We start from the raw sequence: 15,150 nt of genomic DNA, 5'->3' as shown, positions 1-15,150 counted from the left end.
ACCCCCTAGGGGTCGCGGACCCCCTATTGAAAACCTATGGAATAAGGGGCAGATGCAATCAATCAACACCACTTCTGAACCGTCTTAGGTTTCGATCTGAGGAGCCAGAGCCGAGCAGCATCTTCATACGTTTCACTCATGGAGATCTAAACTATGACTGTGGCTGTATTATATTTTCTTATTCCCAGAAGACACACGAGGCCAGAGTTTCCTGTTACATGGCTCTGAGTCAAAATAGAATCATCTCAGCTTCCTGGAGGTGGCAGCAAAGGATGATATCACGACAACAATGCAGAGTAACACGGGTCCACTAAGTTTTCCTGACCCCGCTCTGTTTTCATTCCCCAAATAAAAGCTGTAAACGTGCTCTTGTGTACTTTCGACTTGCTGAACCCTGCAGCCATTCACATCCACAACAATAGCTTCTCCATGACGAACGGGAAAGAGGAAAAGCGCACTTCGCTGGGCACGATGTGAATTTATGACACAGACAAAACAACCACATGTCTTCAGACAGTCTGCAGATATTAAGATTCAGGAGTAACGCATGGGAGAATCTGACTGTCGTTTATTTGCATTCATTTAGAAAATACCATTTCTCCACACCGATGAGCCATAACATTATGACCTAAAATTGTGTAGGTCTCCCTTGTGCCTCCGAACAGGTGGTTTTAATGTTATGGCTGATCAGTGTTAGCTACAAGAGTGGTATATTACATCAGCAGAATGTGATATGACCTTTAAGTGAGTCAGCAAAGATGTAAATTGTTGTTTTAATGTATTTCAGTGATTAAAACTATAAATATTCAAACTGTTTGACGTGTAACTTGCCGCCTCTTTGACACCAACACATTCAACTCTGAGTCACAATCATCATAAAGTTATTCAGCGGCCGACAATCAGCCCATCGATCGCTTTCACGTTCACAGCTCGGGTTCCTCGTCGAACACACAACGGGGTCATTGTTGTGCAGCCAGTGGGTTCTCTGCGCACACGGTCACATTATAGTGACGCTGGGATATACTGAAAGACAACAATAGACCCACGTATGAAAGTAGCCACTGTGACGGGAGACAAAGGCGGCGTTTACACACAGAGACGATGATCTGGAGGGTTCCCAGCCGCACGGGGGTGAGTGCAAGTGTGTGTGTGTGTGTGTGTGTGTGTGTGCGTGTGCGCCGCATCTATGTACACTTGGCCGAAAGTGGCGTCAATGAAGCCCACCCACCTACACTGGTTTACCCACAATGACTGACTCAGAGCTGGAGAAGTTCTATGACACCCATGGAGAAAGGATCATTGGAAGTAGCAATAATGTGGTCTTTTGTTTAACATTTTTGTGTAATTCAATTTCCTGAGTGGTTTTGCTTGTTTCTTTTTCATTTTAATTTATTTTTTATTCTTCGTTATGCCTCCACAGCCAGGGGGAGGGCTTTATATTTTTATATTTTTATATTTTTGGGTTGTCAAGCCATGTGCATCCTTTGAGCCCATTCTTATAAACCAATAGTTTTCTAAACCAATGTCTTGGGGAAATATTTTTCAACTTAAATTATGATGATTAAAGGTCAAAGGTCGTGGACCTGTCATATCTACACATATCTAACAACAACATCATTCATGGAAACACCCTTACCATGTGTCCGAAGTCGTAGCTCAATTGCTTGACGCGCTATTAATGACGTCACTGCTGTCGCATCGATCATTACGTGTCAGACTGCGGCGGCTTCCCTGATTATCCCTTTATAATTTACACATTTCTAAAAACGTGATGGTTTGTAAACAAATATGTGTGATGTTCATGACATAAAAAAATAAAATTATGTTTTTTAAAAAAATGTGTCTCACAAACAGCCACTAACGGCCATTAACGGCGACGCCACAAGAGACGCAAGGCATGATGGGATGTCCACCACCCGTTGAGTTACCATCGGATGGATCGGACGGTTACTACTTTTCGCAATGCTTTATAGCAAATTCTTCGCGTAGGGCAAATCATTTTATCGCTAAGGGTTCGGACACCACTACAAAATGGCGTAAGCCTATATATTGAGCTCCATCCCAACCGCTTTCGGACACTACAGTTATCATCCTTTGTCGCGCAGTTGATGACGTCACTGCTGTCGCATAATAAAGGGCATAGAATTTGATCACTAAGGTTTCCGACACAGAATTAGGTTTGGAAGAATGATGTTTTATATACAAGGTCGACATCAATATGGCAACAAAACTGAAAAAAAAAATGGAGGAAATTTTAATTTTAGGTTGTATTCACACCGATCTGCCACAACATTATGACCACGGACAGGAGAAGTAAATCACATTAAACATCTTGTGACATATCAGTGTTCAGCTGGGAAACTTTTGGACCTGGCATTCATTATTGTGGATGTTACTTAGACATGTAGCACCCACCTACACCAGATTAGGCACCTCCACCCCATAGCAATGCCACACCTTGATGACACACACACACACACACAAAAACACTTTAGGAACAACTGAAAAACACATGAAGAGCATGACAAGCTGTTGACCTGGCCTCCAAATTCACTAGATCCCAAACTGATCATGTATCTGTGGGGTGATCCACTTAAGCAGCCCCTCCCTTTAACCCATAGGACCCAAAGTTTCCCCCGCTAACAATATTCAACACGCTCAGACGGCCCGTGTCCATTAAGTGCTGAGTCACCACAAGGAAGACACAACATTAGGAAGGTGGTCATAATGTTATGCCTGATTGTAAATGTTTGTCGATGGCTCATTGAGTGAGCACAGACACTACAGAGGCATTCGGAGCAAAAATATTATCTCACTAGGAAGTAAAATACATTTTAACTACAAGTTAAAGAACTTTAAGAATGTTACACAGACTCAAGGATGTTTTCAAGACTTTGCAGTTACAGTCTGATTTAAACGTGTTTCGTGCCTGCGTGACCTCTCCTGTACCCCTTTCCTTTTCCCGCGACCACTCTCGAAGGCAGAAGCTTCCATCTGACTTTGTTTCCTGCCATTGTCCTGCACATGCAGGATCACATATGAGGAAGCTGTCATTACTGCGGACGCAGCGAAAAACTGCACTTACGCGGCAGCGCAACAGACAACAGACGACCAAGAGTTACCAAACCTATAATCCCCCCCCTTTTTTTTTTTTTTTTTTTTGCAACAGCTGTGATTTTCTCGCTCTGAATAAAAAGGTTCAATTTTCTTAATCACTCGAAATGAGAGAGGAGCAGCGCGGCCCGCAGACAGAGGACTGGTTTCACCTTCCTGCTCAGAGACAAAAAGATTTATTGCATTGAAACGTTGCAGCTTCTCCCACATCATGTGAGCCACAGTTACACCTTAACTTTTACCCTTCACTGCTTTTTATCTGCTCCAGCCACGTTTTAAAACCCCATCAGGACCTGATAATAACAATAACAACGTCAGAAAAACTGAAATGATGATTTCATTCGGCTAAATTACTCATCTGAATAGAAGCTGGTACAAAAACTCACAAGTTCCAAACTTAGATCAGTTCCTGAAACTTTTTTTTGTTTAATTTTTTTTTATTTTCCGGTGTGGGTGGAGTGGACAGCACGAACCAGTGCTGACCTGCAGAGGAATGAGGTAATTATATGAGGAAATGTTCGTGCTGATTTTGATTTGTTCTCAGCCACAAAAAAAAAAGCAGCACTGCTCATTTAAATCACAAAATGTTCCATTACTCTGTGTTTTATTAAAGTACTGACAGTGTTAGACGATTACTGATCCTGAAATAAATAAATAAAAGTGTAAACCCAATAACATTGGGTTTTAAAGTATGTTTTTCCAACACTAATTGGACAAAAGTACCCGTAACTAATACAATTAATTAGCAGACTGATTAAAAAATACAAACTATTACAGATTAAACATAATATTAATGAATTATCTACATGAGGTTTTAGCTCAATAAAAATAATAGAATCAGCAGCAGCATCAAATTCACTTTAGGTCACAAAAGTAGAAGTGAAAGTGATGTTTTCGTCTTATGAGACAGTAAACGGAGTAAATTTAGGCTCACAAGTCACTTTTATTCCAAAATATATAATAATTATATAAATATAATTATATATATATATAATAAAAAATAATAAAAGTCCTAATCTTTAACCTAAAACTGAATCCTTAAGTAGGACTATACGTGAACAGATTGATGGATATTAAAAATAAAAACCCATTTCAGATTAAAAGTAAAGAAAAACACAACTCTCTGTTTGAAAGTTTAGGTCAATAAAATAATAAATTTGAGGATCTAAGACACATTTTCATCCCAATCATTGACCAGGAGATAAATAAAGCGGATATTTTAATCCTTAACTAGTACAAGTCAGAGGTTAACCTATATCTGAGGTGAATTTTCAAATATAAACTTCATATTTTAATGACATGTTATTAAGTGATTTCCTTTTTAGTGCAGAGAAACGAACAGTGACACTTTAAATATTAATTTTAATATAAGTATTGAGCTTAAACATCAGGTTCAGACCCCACTTTATTCAGAAGTGACACGCTCCTTCTGCGTGTTCTCAAACATTAAAGAGAAACGGGCGCGTCTTTTCAGTCAGGCAGCAGCCGGGCCAGCCGTGGGTCTCCTCGGTAAAAGTGGGTGGCGTTGTTGTGTGTGTGCGTGTGCGTGGGGATGGAGAGAGAGGCGCAGAGCTGCTCGCCTGCTGCTCCCGTGTCTAACGCGATGACAGCTGATCCAGTCTCTTACCGCCGGGCTTCGCTGCCTCCTCTCACCGGGCTCTGTTGACCTTCACGCCGCAGCGACGACGCGCTTCTTCCGGGAGGAGGGGGGGGAAATAACAATGACTGTGGGAGGAGGCGCACCTCCACCTCCACCTCCACGGCCGCGGGACGCGTAGCCGCCGTTCAAAAAAAAAAAAAAAGTTGTGTCGCCGCGTTGAAGAGGAGGCAACTCCACATCACCGGGCTGCAGATATATATATATATATGTGGGTCTGACTCGCTCCGACGGCCTCACAACCGCGTTTCGCTCAGGGCGCACGACCACTTTCCAGGTAAGAAAGAAACCCCTCCACGCTTTTTTACACGCAAAATAGGGGAAGCGTGCGTAAACGCGTTGGCACAAGTTTGCGGTAACCGAAATGCTTTAACTGCCACGACCACAAGGTGAGTTTCTGCGTGGTAGCTCTGCGTAGCCAACAGCCAGACTCTGGATCGTTTGGATAAACGCTGCTTTGAGTTTGATTTATACAAAAAAACAAAAATACACGGACACGCGAAGTCTCAGTGGGAGCACACAGCTCTGACTTAAACCGCCTGAATAAATGGCGTGGACTGAATGAATGATGGGCGATGGACGCGAGCGCTAGGCTTGAGGTGAAGCGTGCGTAAATGCGTCGGAACACACCGTGAAAATGCTTTAAAACGTCCACGAGGCGAGCTCCCCGCGTGTGCTTCACAACCGGACTCTGGTGGGAACGGACACAAGTGCTGCAGAGCAAATAATAATCCCCCCTTCCGTCCGCCTGTCACCTGTGGCTGCTGCTGCTGCTGCTGTCAGCTGTTCCATCATGTGAGGTTCCACGCAAGTAAACAGAGCCTCCCCCCCCCCACACGGATTTAACCGGACCTACATGTAGCATAACCTTAAAACTTCTTTAGGGCTGTCTGTGTATTTTTTTTCCTCCACTCTTGTGCACATGTGGGTGGACGAATGTGTGTCCTTAGTGTTACAACAGTTAGAATATCCAAACATGTTAAAGGAGAAAAAGCAGCTGTGGACGTGAACTGAGTCACCAGTGGAGCAGACTCGGATGCCACTTGCTGTGGCCGAGCACACAGCTGATACAGCGAGGCCTCCTTCTCCTCCCCCCCTCAGCCAAAAAGGAGGAGGGGGGGGGGATGCAGTATCTTTTCAGGTTATTCTGGAGAAATAATCATCGGTGGAGGAGTTGGGGACACTTGTCTAGTGTCTGTACATTTAATATTTAAACCCCAACTCCCCCATCGGTCCTTTAGAACCGAAGAAGCCAGCTACCCTTTTCTTTTTCTTGTTTTTGGATAATGCAACACCAATATATTCTCCAGACTATCCTCAAAGAAATGTGCTGCAGACTGGTCTGTCTTTGGTTGAGGGGGAGGACGAAGGGGAGGAGGCACTAGTCTGTATATCAGCATGTGCTTTTATTTACGACATTCGAGACTTGACGTGCTCCGGTTGTAACTCAGTAGATGCAGAGAACTTCCACCTTGTCCTGAGAACGTTAATCGCTCTGCAAAAATAGTGGCATTAACGTGATGCGTCTCACTGTGCAGGGACGTATGTCCCCATAATGTGAGCGGCTGATTCATGTCCTCACAGAGTGCTGGGAATATTCCCGTCCCACACATGCACACTCAACAATGGTGGTCTGGTCACAAGCTCTGCACTGTTCTGCTCTATTGTCTGATGTTCCAGTCTGTGATGTGGCATCGCACACACACCTCAGAGGCCGGCGACTATATCCTGCTCTGGTTGTATTATTGTGGTTTTATTACAATGTTGTATTTTTTTTTTGTTATTCTATCCAGTAGTTCAGTGGGTCACGTCTGATGATTGTAGCTAAAAAACAAAGCGGACTTGTTAGAGGTTTCGCCTTCGTCCACACGCGGCGTCTTCGGTTCTTACGTGACTTGTGGGGAGTTTTATCTGGAACATCAGTGGGTGGCGCACGCTCGAAACTCACATGACGAGATGTTATTAACGGTGCATTACCTCCACTTACAGACATTCTTTAAGGTTAACCTGCGTGGTGTCTTTGTCTTTCTTTTTTCTTTACTAATTCAGTCATTTTTCCCAGAAACTCCAAAGCCAACGTGTGAATGTTCCAGATAATAATAATAATAACAGTCTAACATGAGAAATAAAATCAAAACGAGTCCAGTTGCAGGTGATTCAGTCTCAGTCTGATTCATGTTTAAATTCCAGTTTGTTGCTTGAACGTGGTCCAGATTTACTGGAACATGTGTGAATTGTGCTGCAGGTTTTGTGCTCTGGACTCCACTGTGCACGTTTATGTAGTGTGGTGTAAAACATAATCATACTGTCCGTGCAAATATATCGTCCAGAAATCCTCTAGATCCTAAAGATTAATTTTCATGCAAAAAAAAAAAAAAGAAATAAATGGCGACACATGGAGAAAGGTTAAGGGTTAACGTGCAAATAATGTTAAATAAGAAGGTGCAATGATTATGTAGGTTTAATTAAGATGTAATACAGTGATTCAGTGAGGATGTGAGTGATGTTTGCTGCCCTGAAGCTGTCAAATAGAAAATGAAAGAGAAACTATTAGTTGAGATGTTGTGGGTTCAGTTTTCTATCCAACAATATGACGCTAACGTTTAATATTCGGAGCATTTACTAGAGTCAGTTTCAGATCCAGAGATCAGATATACATATTACATATTAGATTACAGCATCCTCCTTCCTTTTTCCTCCCGTTCGACTTCGCGCTGCAAATACTTGGAACACAGCACGGTTTTCACTTTGACTGTGTTTGCATACGTGCAGCTTTAGTCATCGGGGCTGTTTCGGGTAAATCTTGAATCACGAAACACTAACAGATTCGGCTTCGCTTCAGTTTTTTCAGCAAAGCGAGGGTGTTGTGTTTCAGCTCTGCATCTTAACTCAGTTTGAACGCAGCGGAAAACGATGGCCGAGGATTAAAAAAACGCTACGGACGCGGACGACGAAATAGAATCAGTCTGGTTTTCGCCTCCATAGGTCACAGTTTAACAGGTTGTATTGTTTAAGTGAACTCTGTCCCTTATCGGCGTCACTTTTCAGATCATTCGCCTCCTTGCCTGGTGACTAGATTGGCACGACAAAGAGCGGTTATCAATACCAGATGTCCAAGTTTGACTCTGGAGGATGGACGGATGCAGATTCCATGCAAATTGCCTCCTAGTGCATCATAAATATAACGGGTTGGACAAAAGTCCTGACATTACTGCGTAAAAACTGGACAAACTGGCCTGAGAGGATGTTCCTAACGAGACGATGGCTAAAATAAAACGACCTCCTGTTGAAATGTATATTAAGAAGAAAATGAAATGGCTTTATTGTGGCTACATGAAGCTTACTGGTGTTTTTCTCGTCCTTTTCAGTGCATGTAAATGTTCTGGAAAGTCGCAAAGCTTAAGTTACTTCCCCCTGAACTCCAAAAACCACCTTGTGTCCTGTCTGCTCCTTTAATTCTTTATTTATCTTTGAACCATGTGACATATTTGCATAATTTGCATAATACTTCGACACGCTCTTTAAGTGCTTCACACTAGACTGAGCAAATCACGGTGCACTGGGCTTTTGAGGATGAGAAAAATCATTTTAATAATAATGATTATTAGTATTTTTTTAAAGTAAAGCTTGTAAACTTAATCTAATAGACACTAAAACAGAAAAGGAACATGTAAAAGCACATAGTGTGACATCTTTAACTACATGTGGACTGAATATCTGGACTTGTTTTTTGGTTTTTTACTATTTTGCTGTTTCATTTCTGCGTTAGGAGGAGTTGTGCTTTGGCTAAAGCTTAGCTCTTCGGTTTTTCCTCGCCTGCAGGGATCCAACTAACAGCCTTTATGGGAAAAACTGGAGAGTCACTAACTTGTCTTTACTTGCATTCTGGGACTTTGCACAAAAATTTACTTTCTGAGTCATACCCGGCAAACAAACTGGAGCCAGAAAGCTGATTCTCTACTTCCAGAGCAGAGCAATAATCGAGCGCTGGTATCCATTTCCTCTTCTGTTGTCCCTCTTTTTGTGTTTAACGCCTAGTGAAGTTTTTTGGATGCGCCTAAACATCCTGCGCCATGAATTATTGAACGCTTAGTGGAGTGGGGTCTTATATCAGCACACGGCTGACGAGGAAACTTGAGACGTTTGTGTCGGTTTGCATGTGTCACACAAACATCCAGTGAATCATAAACAGTAGAGTTTTTTTTGTTGCATTCTGCAACGTACGGATGATCGTGACTGTTCTTGTGCTTGTGACGGCAGACGACCAGGAGCCTCTGCAGCTGCAGCACAGAATGTGAAACAGAGCGAAGTCACGAGAATAAAAATAACCCGATCAAACCGGGGCGGGCGGGGGGGAAGTCCCACGTTACGAAACGTCACTTGGGAAAGAAGGTGTTTCTCAGACACCTTGAAATCTACGACAGCGCGGTAGTTCAGTCAGGAGAATTCATTTAGTTTGTAATGTAAAGCTGACACTGCTGCTGCTGGTGCGAAACTGAAGCTGCAAAGGAATGAGGCATAAGAAAAGCAAATTAAGAAAGTTGATGTTCCCCTTTTGTGAAAACTCTGTCACGGTTGAATAAGCTGATGCAAATTTGTTGAGTTTGCTCGTTGTCGGGAAGAATCGGGTGTTTCATAAGTTAACAGAGGAGCTGGAAGAGCATCTGAGGAGAAGTTATAGGCTTAATAATTCACTTCGCTTCACTTCAAACTGGCACTAGGAAGATTATTTGAATAAATAAATAACATCATACACTGATGCAGCACAAGTGGTGCATCAGTTTCTCTTACAGTTGTGGAATTAATTGAATTTGTGGACGGTTTCTTGGTGGAACTTTCCAGATATGAGACTAATCGTCCATAGATTTAGATTTTTTGAGCTTTAAAAACCCCAATAAGCCTCTTGCAGTCATTTCACTTGTAGCTGCTTGTTGTGGCAGTGTTGAAGAAGAAAGTACAGCTAGTATTAACAATCCTCCTCCTCCTTGGTTTATTCCAGGCCTAACAAACGTGGTCAAAAGAATTGATTCACTAACAGCCCTATTGGATGTTTCTCTCTCTCCAATGTTCTTAATTCACCCTGAAGTTTCTAAAAGTTTGTAAAAACTTTTGCCCCAAAAAAACAAAACAGTGCACGTTATTTTTTTACCCTTCCACCCAGAATCGATGATTAATCTGCAGGCGTGATGTCGTGAGAGCTCCGTTACGTAACGGCTCATGTGCAAACTATTAGGGCTCAGCCTCGGTTTAAGGGTGCGGCACATCCTCGGGCAGCTCTGGGGTCCTCGCAGGGAAAACCCTCCGCCGTCCAAACAGATCCCTGTATCCGTGGCAACGCAGCCTGGGCCCTGCGAGCGCAGACATCCGAGCTCTCGTCCTCCTCGTCCTCCTCCTCCTCCCCCTCCTCCTCCTCAGCGTGGAAGTGTTTATGCAAAACGTGCAGCGCTTGTGTGTGTGTGTGTGTGTGTGTGTCATACAAGGCATCGATTTTCAACACGTGCATAAAAGAAAAAAAAAATGCTGAGACAAATGTGCGAGCGCAGGGAGTTATGGAAAGAAAAGAAAGGAAGAAGTCCGGATGAAATGAAAAGTCTGAAAAATGGCTGCATCCCCCCTGAGGAATGTTTGTGCGCCGGCCAAAATGCAGAGATGCTGGAAAGTGAACTGAATGAAAATGTGAAGACGTAGGTGGATTTTTTTTTTCTTTCTTTTTCTTCAGTGGATGAGCCAGAAGGAGTGTTTCCAGTCCTTTACAAGAACCCACCCATGGTTTTCCCCCAACATTCACCAGCTAAACCATTTTCCTTCAGCTTCCCCGTCTCCATTTAAAGGACTGACCCTTTATTGTTTCACATTAATCTCCACTCATTGTGCATTAATCATTAATGTAAACACGTCTTTGCTGTTTAGAGGCTCGTAAACAAGACAGAACTGGCCGAGCTGTGGAAGAGTCTCTACAGAGACGGGCTCGTCCTGCAGGGACTGTATCACTGAATGTCTCTGCTTAACAGCGATTGTTGTGCTGCAGTGTTGCGTACATAACTGAAGTACTACTGCAGTGCATCTGAAACGACATGTAGCAGAGGAACGGGCCAAACCGTCTAGACATCAGTCAGTTAACAGCTTCACTAAACGTCCTGTGGTAACAGAGAGAAGGAGGCTGCACATCAACTATTTGATTAAGCTATTAGACCTTTAGCTTCAGATAAATACCTGCTACATTATCTCATCTAACAACACACTGTGGAGGATTATTAAATGCTAGCTCTGCAGCTCACAATATGTAGCACATAAGCTGTCTGTTCTCAGCATATATGTATTCACCTACTTCAAACACATTTTCAGTTTCAAGCAATGTCACTTTCCCACCGAGGGTTATTCCAGCCGATACGCGTCAGTGCAGTTTCCGTATCTGTACACTCACCCTGAGGCTAGCAGCAGCCGGTTAGCTTAGCCTAGCATGAAGACTGAATGTAGTTCTATTTGTACTCAGAAGTCGGAAATTTTGAGTTCAAAGTTGTACGTTTCAGCTAGATTTTCTACTCAGAAAGTTGTAGACGCCCCATTACTCCAGAGCTGAGTTACCAAGATGGCCGCCGCGAGTGTAAACAGTAATTAGAAGCTCCTGTAATATTTCGTTTATTAGCCCTTCTGATTAGCTTTTGTTGCATTAAATCTTTAAATCATTAAATCTGTTACAGTGTAATTTCAGTTTTTCATGTGTTTTATGGGAAATACAAGCCCATGTCGCGCTAACGACGGCTAAAAACAGTAGCCTGGCAAAACCAAAACGGAGACTAACACCATCGTGGCAAATCAACAGTGCATTTTTTTTCTACATTGAAACAATTAAAACTTCGTCCTCGTGTGGTCTTGTAGATTTCACCACCATCAATAATTCTAGTCTGTTCTATTTTCAATTTGTGTAGCTTAAATAGCTTAAATTTAGTTTAACATTATAGCATTAGTTAATATGAAGAATTGTTTTCTGCGCTCAAAAAATGTAAATCTTAAACACACCAAGTTATATTCGGACGAGGCAAAAGATTTCATCTAGTTTTCCGACTAATTAACACACGAAAACAACAAATTCAGACTTTTCTTTGCCGTCTTGTTGCTGTATTTCTAGTGTTTATGCTAAGCTAACAAGCTAACAGCCTCTCATTCCACTTTGAAGTAGATGCGCGAGAAGAAAATAAACTTGTTCTGCATCACACCCTTCTTTTAATAGAATTGTCCAATCCACATTCATTTAAAGTAAAAGTTAATATTAGGTTTGTAAAATGTTGCATGATGGAGAAAAACTAAAATATGTCAAAATAACACGTCTTGCTTGACATTTAATCACCACTGGAGGATTTCTGTCTTGTCATTCGGCTGTGACACGATGATGTTAGTTTGTTAGTCCAAGGAAAGGTGTGTTTTAGTTTGACACGTCATCCAAATCATGAGGTTTGTTTCCGCTAAGATCGCTCGTATAAAAATGCACAGTCGGCGCGTTGCAGTACAGTACGATACAGTACGTGTGCGTGCGTTCAACCATCTGTGTGTATATGTGTGGTCTGCTCGTGTGTGTGTGTGTTTGAGTTCAACAGGGCGGCTTCACCAAATATTTCAGCAGAGTTTGGCATCTTCATGCATTCTCGCTCCGCTCGCTCCAGATGTGTTCTTTGTATCCAGCTGGACGGGGCCACGTCGTGCTGCCTCATCTCCATGAAATGCATTACAGAGCTGGGCTGCTCCCTTTCATGTGTGTTGTCTGCAGCGACGACAGAACCTACATGTTTCGCTGCAAATGATGAATCCATCAAACTAGAAGGCGACGACATCAGTTTGGAATTACTTTGGTTTTCACTTCAGTTTTTTGTTAAGAGTTTTTTCCTTTACATAAATTGAAAATATACAAGAACAAATAAACATGCGGGAGTTATAGCTCTAGTTATCTGTCCGTGTTGCTTGGTCTCCGTCGCTGTTCAGTCTTGAATATCGTCCATTTCATCCATTTTTAATTTAAATTGAGCTTCATCAAACTTCATCAAATAAATACAGCATAAATTAATATTAACTGACACTAAATGTGAACCACAACACCAGGTTTCTTTGCCTGGATTTCAGTTGTTTCTTCATAATGCAGCGATCCATTTACTTCTCTTTTCTTTGGCAGATATATAAATATAATATAATATAAAATATATCTCTGACTGCTTTTCAGATCTGTTGGTTCAGTCAGTCACACAACAGCTCTTTGCTAATTTTACAATTTAGACGCTATGATTCAAACTAATGCTGCTAATCTCAATGTTCATCTGTCACTTTTTGCCGCTCAGTGGCCGTAACCATGGAGACGTCACTAGCTGTGACATCACCCCTTATAGTTTTTTTTTTTTTAGCAGCTGTTAGTAATATCTTAACCAAGTATCTGTCCTTTGTATATTTTCTGCTCTCCATTGTGTTATTTTATCACATTTCCGTTTTTCTTTTATAACATATGAAGACATTCAAAATCGATATTGTATCGTAAGTAAAAAATATCGCGATATTTTGCCATATCGATATTTTTTTTTTCCACACCTGTTAAATTCTGATTCACATTTTTCCTTTATGTATTTAGTTGAGTGTCAGTTACTTGTAATTGTAATTTATAATTATGACTTTGGTTTCCTTGCATGCATTGATTACGACCTGGATCACACCATTCACTCCTATGATACGTTTCATAATGTAACCTCTGAGTTGAAGGTACATGAAAATCAGAATTTCTTTTTGTATTTTGGAAACTCCCCAGCTGTCCATCCCTCACCAGTTTGGAATCACTTTGTTTTTCAAGAGGAATGCCAAACATTTCCCAGCGCAGCCTCTCGGTGGGGAGGATTTGCTACTTTCCGTTCGAATAGTTTTGCAGTAAAGTGAATATTTTCTGGGTTGTTTCAGAGTTTAAGACACGTTTTTGAGTATAAACCATTATTCCCCGTCAGTAAAGAACGGTTATGTCATCACACCACATGGGGTCTGTGAGACACTGACTCTACAAACATGGTCGTAAAAACCACATGACTCGTGTTGACAACTGTCCTCCCCCCCAACCCAATTCAATCACATGTGCTGAAAGACTAGACGGGTTTAAAAGGACACAACAGATGTCCAACCACAGTTTTTAATATCCAGAACTGTCCACCTGCTCTAGGTTGTGTTGTTTTGTGAGGTGAATGTGTGGACTCAGCACTCTGGATTGGGAGCTACGCCGCCCAAACCGCTGCCCAGCGCGAGTCCACCGTAAACAATTAACTATCAAAAGACATCAGCTGTCCTCCCGTCCTCTCCAGAGGATTCTACCAGCGTGTGCCCTTGTTTGTGTCCGTGTTGCGTTGGTTTTTTTTCACGCGCGGGGCAGGCTGCCACTTCACTACGTCTGAATAGGGTGAATGGCCTCGTCCTGGCAGGCGGGCGGACTGATAATGAGGCAGCGGCTTTATTGTTGGCATCAGACGGCGTTCAATAAAAGATACTTGACGGTCAGCAGATAACGCTTCCTCCACTCCGTCCGTCCTCGTACTGACGCGGTTTAATCGTCTGATCGGAAAGAAAATTAACCGGTTTAAGGTGTTATGCTAAAGTTTTTTTGTGTGTGTGACTGTGTCATAGCTATAGGGTGGGGGGTGTCTGGTCTGGTCTAGGTGGGGGGAACTACAATTTTCCACCATTACACTGATTTGCTACAATAAATGTTATTTACTGTGGTTAAAATGGGGGTTTTAATCTCATGGCTGATCGGTGTAGTGTGCAGAGTGTCTGTCATTCTAGTAGGGACACAACTACACAATATGTTTTCATTAATGATTTTGATTAATGATGAAATTTTAATGAAAACCAGTCATCTAGGGCTATTATACTGTACTCAGTACTGTACTTTACTTAGTTATTTTCCACTACTAGTTCAACCAATGCATATACATCCATAATTATTACACTGACTAATTAAAGAATACTTATTTTAACTCCTAAATTAGAAGTGTAATTAAAAAAAAAATGGATTTTTACATCTATTTCTAATTTTATTCGACTACAACTACATTTGTTCCCCTCAGCAAATACAAATACTGGATGCTTTTCACTCCTCTATAGCATAAACATCCATAATTATTATAATGGCTAATTAAAAAATAGTTATTTGTGCACTTCCATGTCCTAAATTAGAAGTATAACTCAATTCTGTTCTATTATGAATTAGAAATGGGAATATTTTGTGAACGTATATGTGAAAAAAATGACACCAGGATTCCTCCTGTTCAATGATATTAAAATACTTAAATACTTCTCTTAAGTCTGAATTAAATGTAACTATCTTTCATGGATGTTTTCTTTCTTTCTTTCTTTTCGTT

General features: G+C 41.7%; 1 protein-coding gene across 2 annotated transcripts in view; it reads left to right on the top strand.

The window, feature by feature from the left end:
• The first annotated feature begins 4,627 nt into the window (after positions 1 to 4,627).
• LOC125022215 (dynamin binding protein) overlaps positions 4,628 to 15,150 on the top strand; it is a 56,312-nt gene continuing 45,789 nt past the window's right edge. Inside the window, exon 1 of one of the 2 annotated variants that reach the window (XM_047608655.1) lies at positions 4,628 to 5,048. The gene's annotated coding sequence lies outside the window, so the exon portion shown is untranslated. The remainder of the gene's footprint in view (positions 5,049 to 15,150) is intronic. The other variant, XM_047608654.1, reaches the window with a different exon arrangement.

This window comes from Mugil cephalus, chromosome 16 (assembly GCF_022458985.1).
Source record: "Mugil cephalus isolate CIBA_MC_2020 chromosome 16, CIBA_Mcephalus_1.1, whole genome shotgun sequence".
NCBI classification, from domain to species: domain Eukaryota; kingdom Metazoa; phylum Chordata; class Actinopteri; order Mugiliformes; family Mugilidae; genus Mugil; species Mugil cephalus.
This window is presented reverse-complemented; position numbering and strand designations above follow the sequence as displayed.